Source organism: Brassica oleracea, chromosome C2, assembly GCF_000695525.1.
Source record: "Brassica oleracea var. oleracea cultivar TO1000 chromosome C2, BOL, whole genome shotgun sequence".
NCBI lineage: Eukaryota > Viridiplantae > Streptophyta > Magnoliopsida > Brassicales > Brassicaceae > Brassica > Brassica oleracea.
The window spans coordinates 49,595,367-49,606,802 of NC_027749.1; the positions used below are offsets into that span (position 1 = coordinate 49,595,367).

Sequence of the window (11,436 nt, forward strand, 5' to 3'; positions counted from 1 at the left end):
TTGTGACTTTTGATAAAACATTAAGTGCTATTTTTGTGACTTTTGACCTTGAGTGCTAGTTTGGAAACATAAACTTGATTTAGTGCTATTTTTGTCTTTTTCTCAATCTAAAAAACCATAAAGCTTTTGTGCGGACGACAAGTGTTCTCTTGATCACGACTAACGTTTTTTCTTGCCGGCGGTGTCGGATGACTTACGTACGTTTCTCTATGATGTGTTTCATGCTCTTGCCCTTTCTTTTGGTTCTATTCGAAAGCGATCATAATAAAGTATTCATTAAATCATTAGATAAAATAATAAGTGTGGGTTCCACAGAGAAAACCGAAGAAGCAAAAGTTTCCGACCTTCATAAATATATATTTGTTTCAGCCATTAATGTACAAAGAATCCTTTAACTCAGTGGTATAAATATTGTTGTTTAGATCTTAATAACCTGGGTTCGAATCACAGACTTGACACTTTTTCACACTTTTTAAAAGTGGGATCCACATATTGCTGACGTGTCGCATCAGGAGTGATGTAACTGCTCTATTATAATGTTGATTCCTAACTTTAAGCATTTGAATTAATACAGTGATACATTGCTGTGTCTTCTTGTGGCCTGTCTAATGACTTTAATATGTTTGAAGGAAAGTATGTATACGTACTTTCACTAATTTAGGCATATTAATTTCAGAAATCACTAATTTACTTTCCAATTTCTGTAAGGGAAAGTTTATATGGGGATAAATATCTTTGACATTAAAAAAAAAAATTCACATCAAAACCTTATATTCTCTTTGCTCGATATATATATAGTCGTACATCTCTTCATCATAATTCACACTCACAAACATATCAGTATCCGAGTTCATTATAGATTCACTAATGGCGAGCTTCATCTTTCTTGCAGATTTGAAACCATTCAAAAAGCAATGTGGAAGATAAAGGAGAAAATCATAGGACTTTGGAAATAGTATTTTTGTTTCTGGTGGTCTATGTAACCATTAAAATGGTTCTCATTGATTCTAACATGAGTTTTCATTTTTAACATAAAACAAATATAAATTCAGTATGTTTCTCATCAACTAAATACCGCATATATAACTGAATTATAGATCATTCTATTCAAATCTTAAAGTCCATGAAACCAATGGGATGCATGTTCGACATATATCTCTATAAAGGAAGATGAACACAATGACCCATTTTATTATTTATGTCCACCTAACAAATATATGACAATAATATTACCTAAAACAAATTTAAATTTCGGAATCTCTATTATGTAATAGACAAAAATTTATATTTTAACAAAAAAAATCTATCTAACACAAAATTTTGTTTATAAGGTTGGAATAAGGATCTCACTCCGCGCGCGGATTACTACCTAGTCTAGTCTACTATTATAATCAAATTTCTCAGAAATAATGACGACAAGAAGAGAGAGACACAGACTTTGCTTCTTCAAGTATATTCGACTTTTGAGCTCAGGATGTGATTAAACTGAGTTACGTACTAGTGACTAATACCATACTGCATTGACCCATGAGTCCATGACCATGAAGGCTGAGTGTGATCCAGATTATATATATTTCTCAATCATCAATTATCAGAACATCTAGGTTTTCACTTTGCACATTACAACACAATGAGGAGGATAACACAAGCTTTCTTTTAATAAGTATCAAAGGGAACATACGTAAGCTGATTGCAACAGCTGCATTGTTTTTCAGAACATTAGTATACATATTGCAAGCAAGACCAACACACAGAACCCATCAAAAGAAACTACTAAAAGCTGAAGCTTTAGCATTGTCATCAACATTCCAGTATGATGACCCTCACTTCTCATGGCTGCCATGTGGTGATCCATCCAGCCAAACTTGCAACATTGTTAGAGATATCTTCGATGGTGTTGCTTTGTAGCGCAATGACAATCTCCTCTTGGTAACTATCTTTTGCTTCTTCGAGCAGAACTTGGAAGATCTCCTCTTGTTAATCAAGTCCATGAACCGTTTCGATCAAAGTTTATCCAACAGCGGGAAACAAATCTATTAAGATTTATATAGTTTACCAAAGTGCCAAAGATTATATTAGAGTCTAAAACAGCAGAGAGATCAATGAAGTCTAAAACAGCAGGAAGAGAAGGCTACATCTACGTTATGGTAGCAAATGCTATAGATAGTTAACACCATACTTGCTGTTTTGTATCATAGTTCATACATACATGCACCATAACACAATAAAAAAACCCTTTTCACATAGATTCATGCGTCAAGATAAAAGCCAATGCTCCTGAATCAACTTCAATCAGGTCTTTCAGCTCTCCGTATATCTCTTTGGTCACACGCCGAGCAGGAGCCTTATGCGAGAACCTGAGTCTCTCTGAATTCGTGATTGTAAATATCGGCTCCGACCCATCAATCTCGTTATGTTTGTACTCCGTAACTTCCCTAAAGAGTAAACTTTCTTCATCATCATCACAACTGGGCTCACGCTCTAGTAATAAGACCTTATACCCTAAAGTGTCATCAAGAACTTGAACAACGTCATAGCTGCACACACCAACTTTCCTAAACTCCATGTATTCACTCCAGAATCTGTATATCACCCACACTTCTCCAATCTTGGGCAGAATCGTATATTCATTACCATCAATGGAGGTTTCAGGCACTACCTGATGTGAAACATCATCTGTAGTTATGATTTCTAGAGCATTTCTCGCGTAGTAAGTTCCACAACCAACAGGCATTTTCTTGTCTTCATACTGGATCACATCCAGAGGGAAACAAGCAGGTTTTAACCGACGTACGTGTAGTTTGTAGACTGCCTTCTGATGGAGCACCCGAGTGAAAGTGATCTTTTGTATCTTACCGTAGTACAGAGGAAACTCATGACCACTGCAAAATGACCAAATCTAGACTATTTGAAAAACCTTCCCCTTACTAGCAAAGTAGATGGTTTGAGGTTTAGCTTTTCTATTACTCCCAGAGTTTGAAGTTGTAAGCTTTGCTAATAGATGTGAGGCACTATTGTATCTTCAATTGTTTCAGGTAATGCAGCTTTGTCCAGCTCATAAGCATCTTTAGGCACACCTTCAATTCCAGTCAGTTTGAAGAAAGGAACACTGTGGGAGAATTGATACAATCTGTGAGGTAAAATGCGAAATATGTCTGCATGACCAGTTCCCATCCGAAAGAAGACACTTGCGTACCCTTTTGCTTTATGCAAGAATGCAACAGAAACACCAGCTTTGTCAGCGTAATCTCAACAAATTCATACTCGTAACTGCGGTGAGAATCTGGCTGTGAAGACCAGTTGATATCCCAGTTTTTGAATAGAGCCCAAGTCTCGCCTTTTCTCGGGGAAACAATGAGATGGCCTGTGTTGATTCCTTCCTTGCAGTGTACAACATGTGAGAATAGGGAAAGGTCTTATGTGTTCTGATGTTTCCCAAGCTTGAACTGACCAGCAGAAACAGGCAAGTCTTCTTCAAGCCATTGGATCTGTTTCTCATCATCTGGATCTGGCTCTAAGTACGTGATCCTAAGGCCAAAGGTAGGAGTTGAAACTTTTCGGATCCGGGCATACAATCTAGGCATTCCATCCACTTTATCATAAAGAGCCCAAGTCTGCCCGACCGAAAAGTTTACTTCTTTCCTCAGTTTCTCAAAGTCATTAAACTTCAGACCATCATATCCAGTACTGCAACTTTCACCATGCTCATTCATCTTTCTCTTCTCACCAACACCAACCGCACAGCTCAAACCAAGCAATGCCTCAATAGCAGGTTCATATACTTCTTGCCAAGTTCCATGTACCTCTTTTGTTACTCTCGAAGTAGTAACTTGATGCGAGAATCTGAGCATTTCACATTTTGGGATTGTGAATCTCACATCGGCACCATCAGTCCAATGCCCAGCAGCGGCCATATACACCGAACGAACACCTGCAGAATCCGCTGATTTAAAGCCACCATCAGGAGCCAACAGCAGAACCTTGTAGTCCAGTTTATCATCAAGAACTTCCACAAGGTCATAAGTCTGGGACTTCAGATCAACGGCTTCAAGGTCATTACTCCAGTTTCTGTATATTGCCCAAACATCACCAGTCTTGGGCAAGATGCTGTAGTTGTTAGGAAATACGCGGTCAAATTTTGCGGAAAGCCAGAATTTATGGGAGCGGGAAAGAAGCACACACACCAAATTGTTAACGGAGTTCGGCCAATGATGCCTACGTCTCCGGACCTGCTACAGATCTTTTATTATTAACCAGGGAATTTTTACAAGCTCACAACTCACACCCCGATCCCAAATACACTCAGAAATTACTAGTAATTTCTTAAAGAAGATTTTTTGTGAGAAAAAAAAAAGTTTTTTTTTTTTTTCTTCTTCTTTTTTCTTCTCCTCTCCTCTCTCGTTCTTTTCTCTCTGTTTTCTTGTTTTGGGATGATTTTCCTCTTCACCTCAGCTCTCTTTTTATAAGCATGAAGAAGGTGTTTGGTGGCTCACAATCTTTGACAAAACCAACGTCAACAATTTCAGCTCACCGTCCATGTCGTCACCGTCAATGCTGACCAACACGTAAAACGTGTTTTAACACATATCGCTTGACTTGGTTGCTCCAGCTTTAGCTTGATTTATTCGTCCTTTTATTTTAGACTTAAGGATATTGCAAAAAATTTCCATTATCCACTGAATATTCTACAAGTAATCACATAACTAAAGCAACGCGATACGTAGCCGCCCCCGTAAAGGTTGGAGGGTGACGAAGGCCCTACGTCCCTACCACAACGAGAAGTCTACAACTTTATATAAGAAAATATTAATAAAATATCAATTGCTTATTGGACAACCTATTACAAATGTTGGAAAAACTTTATAAATTTCTCATGCAAAATCTATAGTTTCAACTAATCATTCATTATTAATGTGAACGAAGAAAAATTAATGGCTAGTTCTGCTTAATCTAGGATTCCACCACAAACTTTTATTACCACAAACCGTGTAACAAAGAGAACCGGTTGGGCGGAAATAGCCGGTGTAAAGACAAAAAGTTAAAGGGCAAAATGAAAGAGAAAGAAAAGGCGACCACAAATCACGTCGTTACTCACGCGCCCAAAAACGAAAGACACGCGTCGATATATTGTCTGGACCACAACTGGTCCCCGCCAAAGCAAAAGCATGAGTCTTAGGATAAGAGAATCCTCACCGTACATCTGGATTGATGCAGCCCGAATAATGAAAGGATAAGTATATATAAATTATTTTCCAAGAACAGTGCAAACACGACAAAACATATTAAAACCAATTAAATAATTAAACGCCAGGGACCGGTCTTAGATTTTTTTTTCTAGACTTATGCTGACAGCCGCCGGCTTAGTGGAAGAGAAGAGACGGATTTAAAGAACGTTTCTTAAAATTAGACTTGCGCGAATTTTTTTCTTAAAATTATGTTACAATGTAAGGTTTGGAATCCCATCTTATGGATGATAGCCAAATATGAAAATCGTAAGAGTTCGAAAAAAAAGTAGGCATAAGGAAAAGGACAGATTTGCTATTACATATGAAGCTCGAAGAACAATCAACTCTTCTTCAAATTTTATTTCCTTTGGGATGTTGTTCTGTCCTAATAATTATGTAATGTTGTTTTTCTTATTTGCAAGTTTCTGTAATACTATTTTATATTTATAAATAAAGTAAGTTGTTGTTAGAAAATGGTAAAAATCTAGATATTTCATAATTTGTAATAATACTTTTATTAAAATTTAATAAAAAGATTATGAAATTTGTATTTTTATCTATTTAATAATTTAATTGTTAATAAATTCAGATTTAAATAAAATTAATATTTAAGAATAATTATGAGTTTAATTAATTAATTAATATGAGTAAAATATTTTTAAAATCTTGTTATATTAAAAATATAAAATCAAAAATACCAAAGTAGAATAATATTATGCATAAGCGTATTTGATTAAATGGTCTAATTGTACGTAATGATTAAATTATCGTTAACTCTTAAAAAATCAGTGTACTTTTGTAATATAACAAATACTATAGCGCGTGGGGTCTACTCCTTGTTGACGGTGAGGGGGTGAGAAGGTGCTATATATCCAACTGTTTACCTATAGCCAAATGGTCCCCTGCCTACTTCACAAAAAAAAAAATTAAAATAATTTAATTTTTCTTAATATATATAACCTGACAAAAAAATTCATGAAATATTTTCAAAATTCAATATCTATAATATCTGACAAAAGGAAAACCTTAAATATTTACATTTACAAAGTTTTTTGTAATTATTTATAATTGAATTACTATTTGAACTAAAATAAGTTTGAACGCAATTGTACGTACATGTGCAGATTGTCTAGTGAAACATGTAAAATTGTAAGTCCATAGCTTTTGCAAGAGGAAAGTTTTGTTCCGTAAATTTAATAATATAATGCTTTGTTGTAAAAAAAAAAACTAGCATGTCTTTGTAAAATAAGAGATGCAATAAGGGAAATAATAGAAGGTGACTAAACAATATGCTTTACCTTTGGATCATCGTAACTGAGAGGCTTATTTTATATACATCGTTTACTCCTTTCAATGGAAGCTAGTGTGTCATTTTCAAAACCTTTTGATCCTTCTTCTTTCTTTTTCTTTAAAGCTGAACACATCTAACACAATTTCACACAAGGTACAACGAAAAATAAATTAAATTTGGAGTACTTTCGGTCACTAAATTCATAAGTAAGATATTGTACTTTAGTTACGAGAATCATTTAATAGCAAAAGCGGCAAATGTTCCCTGTAACATACTGTTTTGCTTACTATGCAACAGTAGATGCATGATATATACTTTTGTCCAAAAAGATGCATAATTTTTTATTTTTTTTAACACCAAATGCTTATATTAAAATTAAACACCCCAAGGGCTAAGTCAGTTACAACCGGAGAGATTCTCGACGGTAAAGTGATAAACGAAAATAACTAAAACATGACGAATGATAGATGTCGCTAAGGAGACAAGAGACCCGTAGAGAAGCTTCACTTGTATTCATAAAGTCCGCGTTCGAAGAAACGCAAAGAAGTCAAAATCGACGTTGAATAACCCAACCGATGGGTTTTGAGAGCAGTTAAAAACCATATCTGAAGATGTCTGGATCTCCTGACATTGTAGTGAGGTGCGGAGAGGCTGCTGGAGTAGGACTACACACTATTAAAACAATATAGACAGATTTGTATATTTATACTATTTATTTGCGAAAAATATTCTGAGTTTATGATTATAGGATGCTCATGCGGAATAAACATATTGTAGATTAGAATGTCAAATAAATAAAAAGAAGTTAACCGTGTGTTGATTTATAATAAGTACAGTCTCATCACTCAAGTCATGCACATATTCCTCAGTGTCATGTTCCTCCGCCTAGTTCTTATGAATATGCATGGGTAAAATAAATCAGTGAATTGGCAACTCTTATTCTCGTTATCATCCAGGGAATCCTCTAGGATTCTTCTTTCGCTGATCCAGTCGAAGTATTCCTTTTGATTCGCGCTTCCCGAGTGATGTATCAATGGGCACGAACAACACCATTTAAATGCAAAACCGATTTGAGAAACAACCAATATCAAGCAATGTTTCATTTGGTTACATATAGAATACTAATCCACATATAGGAGCAAGAGCTGTCTAAGTTTTACTAGCCGATTCAACTATTAGAGATTATATTTACAAGACTTTAATCTGTATAATGTGTGTATGCGTTGAAATGAAAGAAAATAAAATGTATAGAGATCTCAATTAATTTTCCGACAGTGGGGGAACATATAAGATTTGTCAAACGAATTAGTTCACAAATTCAAATTTGTGGGGTAGAGATGGAGACGAAGGGTAGCTAACTGACAAAATTTCAATTAAACATTGTAGATAATCTATACAGATCAGAGGCATTAACTAATGTAACTTGATGGGTTTAAACGACAGTACTCACACATACATGTACCATTAATTGTCATTTACACTGGCTTATTACCACTCAATATTTGCATGCAGCATCTAGACATGTTAAATACGCATACAAAGACTAGAATATCAGCATTAAATCATGCCATTTGAGCTTTAACAAGAAAAGTTGAGTGTATGATACATTTTTGTGTGAACTGTGTACACAGAGACTAGAGATAACATTTCAAAAAAAAATCTTAATATCCAACAACCCAAAAAATATCTTTGATACAAAGCCCCTACTTATAATCAATAAGCCGAAGGAACAACGGACCTTGATGAAACCTACCTATTGCCGAAAATCATGTAATAGTCCAACATGAAAATAAACTTAAGTAGCTTTCACAATCAGTGGAAATAGCAGAGCCAGCAAGAGGAACGACAAAACTATTGATGTTAAATGTTATAACTAGTACAAGTCCATAAACATGTAATGTTAGGGGATGTGAAAAGAGGGTAAAGATAAGTGTTGAGTCAAAGGAGGTATGTAGAAGTCAAGAGCAATAAGACATTACATGTTCCTCAAGTTAAGACCCTCCAAATAAGACTGTTCTCCATGGAAAGTGGACCACCAAAAATAGAGAAAAGCAGAGAGAAGTGAGTGTTTTCATAAATGTTCAATTCTTTAAGGGAATGGACCACTCCTCCACTCTCTTCTTCTTTCACTCTCGATGCTTCTGTCTTTGGCCATACCATACCACACTCACATTGCTTGCTTACTTTTGGTCATGAATTTGACATATTTGAGTATCTTAGGTCATTTTCTCCACCTAAAATCGGAAAGAAGGAAAGCAATAATCTATTTCTGAAAGACATATAGCTGGTTCTAAATTTGCAGCCCATAACTTTTATAAAGAAAAATGATAAGCAGCTAATGGTCCTCACAATCTATGATGGGTAGCAGGGCCGGCTCAACACTTTTGGAGGCTCTAGGGCAATAAATTTTTTTTTTACTCTCTAAAATTTATATACAGATAATGATTAAAATATTTTAAAATTTAATCAGTAATATTTTATATATTTTGTAATGAAAATAAAACTATATACATATCAAATAATTTTGGACCCTTTTCAATTTTATTTATTATATTTATAATTTTCTTATATATAAAAATATAGATTTATAAAAAAATTAGATCCATTAATTAGTATTATACAGGGGACACAGGTTTGGATCTGGGAGGATCGCACGGCTTGTTCCCCCAAATGAGCCGGCCATGATGGGTAAATGACACATCCCGATTTCTTCCATCCACAGTTACTACGACGATGCAACTTATAATAGTGTCACCTCTAATCTCAGGATTAACCAAGATTATATTTTCATTGGTGAGGTTGATCACTTCACGGCAGTGATGAGCGAGGACTAGGGGGAAAGGAGATTGGCGGATTTAAGATGTTTGAGTGTTTGTAACGGGCTTGGCCCATTTAAGGCGTAATGATTTCGTCTGTGATGTATCCCCCAATTCATCCAAGTCTAACTAATCACACGAAAATTAATTTCCGCCACAAGCTCGACCACCACAATTAACACTATAAATTATTAAATTTAGCGGGATAGTTATTTCTATCCAAGATGGGCCCGCGATGAATAACATATCATGTTTAGTAAACTGTAATCAATATAAAAATATATACCAAGATTGCGCTAGGCGTGAGTCGGGCGGTTAGTGTACACCTAGCGATTGTTAACTAATCGGAGAGTATTCGGGGAGTAATTATTTGTATTTTTTGATTATAAATATACGTATATGTACTAACATATGTGAAAACTACTGAAAACCAAACATAAATACATCATAGTCCAATGGTTCGGGATTCGTTTGATGTTTTAAGAGGTGCCGGGTTCGAATCTTAGGAGAGGAGTCTTTTCATTTCTTTTTATTAGTGATTTTAAGAAAAAAAAGTTAAAAACTACTTAAATTTGTCCCACATCGACAACAAACTAAGAGAAGGAGAGGTGTTGAGGTACCCTATATATACATGACAAGGTCTCTCAGCATTTCCAAGTCGAAATGCTGCTTGTAGTCCGATTTTCGTCAATTAAATGCAGTTTTATGGCAAGCCGATTTATTGAGTCGATTTGGTCCAAATCGCGGTGGAAGACCCGCGCCTAGTCGGACGCTTAATCGGCTAGGCGCCCGCGTTTTAGAACCTGGGATATATATATATATATATATCATTCATTTCATGAAAACTGAAAGAATAAGACTGTCTAACAACAAAGTCAAAAGTTTATTCTTCCACATTCAACCATTTAGCTTCAACATTGTTCCAAAACATACATCACATGGCCTACTGAATCCAATTTCCTCTTCCAGATACACTGTATTCAATTTCTTGTATTTGCATATACACAGACAATATTACCAATATTACCAATAAAGGCATATCCTTTTATAGAATTAACAAAAGATATAGCTGTTTATAAACATAGATAATATTTACCACGTCTCACAAACATTGTAACATATACTCCCTCCGTTTTTTAATATAAATCGTTTTAGAATTGTGCACATAGATTAAAAAATCATTAATTTTTTATATTTTCTAAACAAAAACATCATTAATTATTTACCTAACCACAAATCAACCAAATGAATAATAAAATAGAAGGTATATTATCATTGGTCATATAACATTAAGTGTTTACATAGAAAATCGAAAACTTCATATAATTTTGAACATAAAAATTCTTTTAAAACAACTTATATAAAAAAACGGAGGGAGTATTTCTTAAAGACCACCAAATATTTCTGAGTTTATTTTTGTGGTTAGCATATAGAAGCAATTTGTCAGTAGGAAACAAAGAACTTCAACGGATGAAGCGCTACGGAGGGAACAAATTAAAGACCCCCATGGAGTGCGGTGAAATGGAATCACAAAAAGTCTCGTTACTTTTGAAGTCAAATGTAACATTCACTTGCCCTCACTCTGCTCTAAAACCGCGTCCAATTTATTGTATTTTCCATTTTCGAAATGATAAAATTTGAAATTTGTCAACATAGATTAGATTTTTTGTACCAAGAACATAAAGATGCATAGATACCACCAAAAGATACTGCATGTGTGTATGCAAGCTGAGGAACAAAGTCTCTCACTGAAACGTCCAAAGTCCATGTCAAATAAGCTTCATCCAAATTTACATTTGTTCTTGCATGTGACGGAGTGTGGAATGGGACGAGAGAATGGCGGTCTTTCATGTGGACGTTATTATTTCATAATTACCAACAAAAATAAATTATTTCATGATTACCTATATTATTTATATAGTTAATGTGTTTATCAATTTCTTTCTGCAGTTATAAAAATAAATAGTAATCACATTTTGTCATTCTAACTTAAACCATCAATTTTGTAAACATGACACCGTTAGCTAACGCGTATTAATTCCATCCAATAGATTCAGTTTTTATACCCCTTCTTAAATACCCAACTGATATAGTAATATGATTT

The 11,436-nt window shown here is 34.7% G+C and overlaps 1 pseudogene; it reads right to left on the reverse strand.

Moving 5' to 3' along the window:
- Window positions 1–2,239: 2,239 nt before the first annotated feature.
- Window positions 2,240–4,136, reverse strand: LOC106324506 (annotated as a pseudogene).
- Window positions 4,137–11,436: the final 7,300 nt, after the last annotated feature.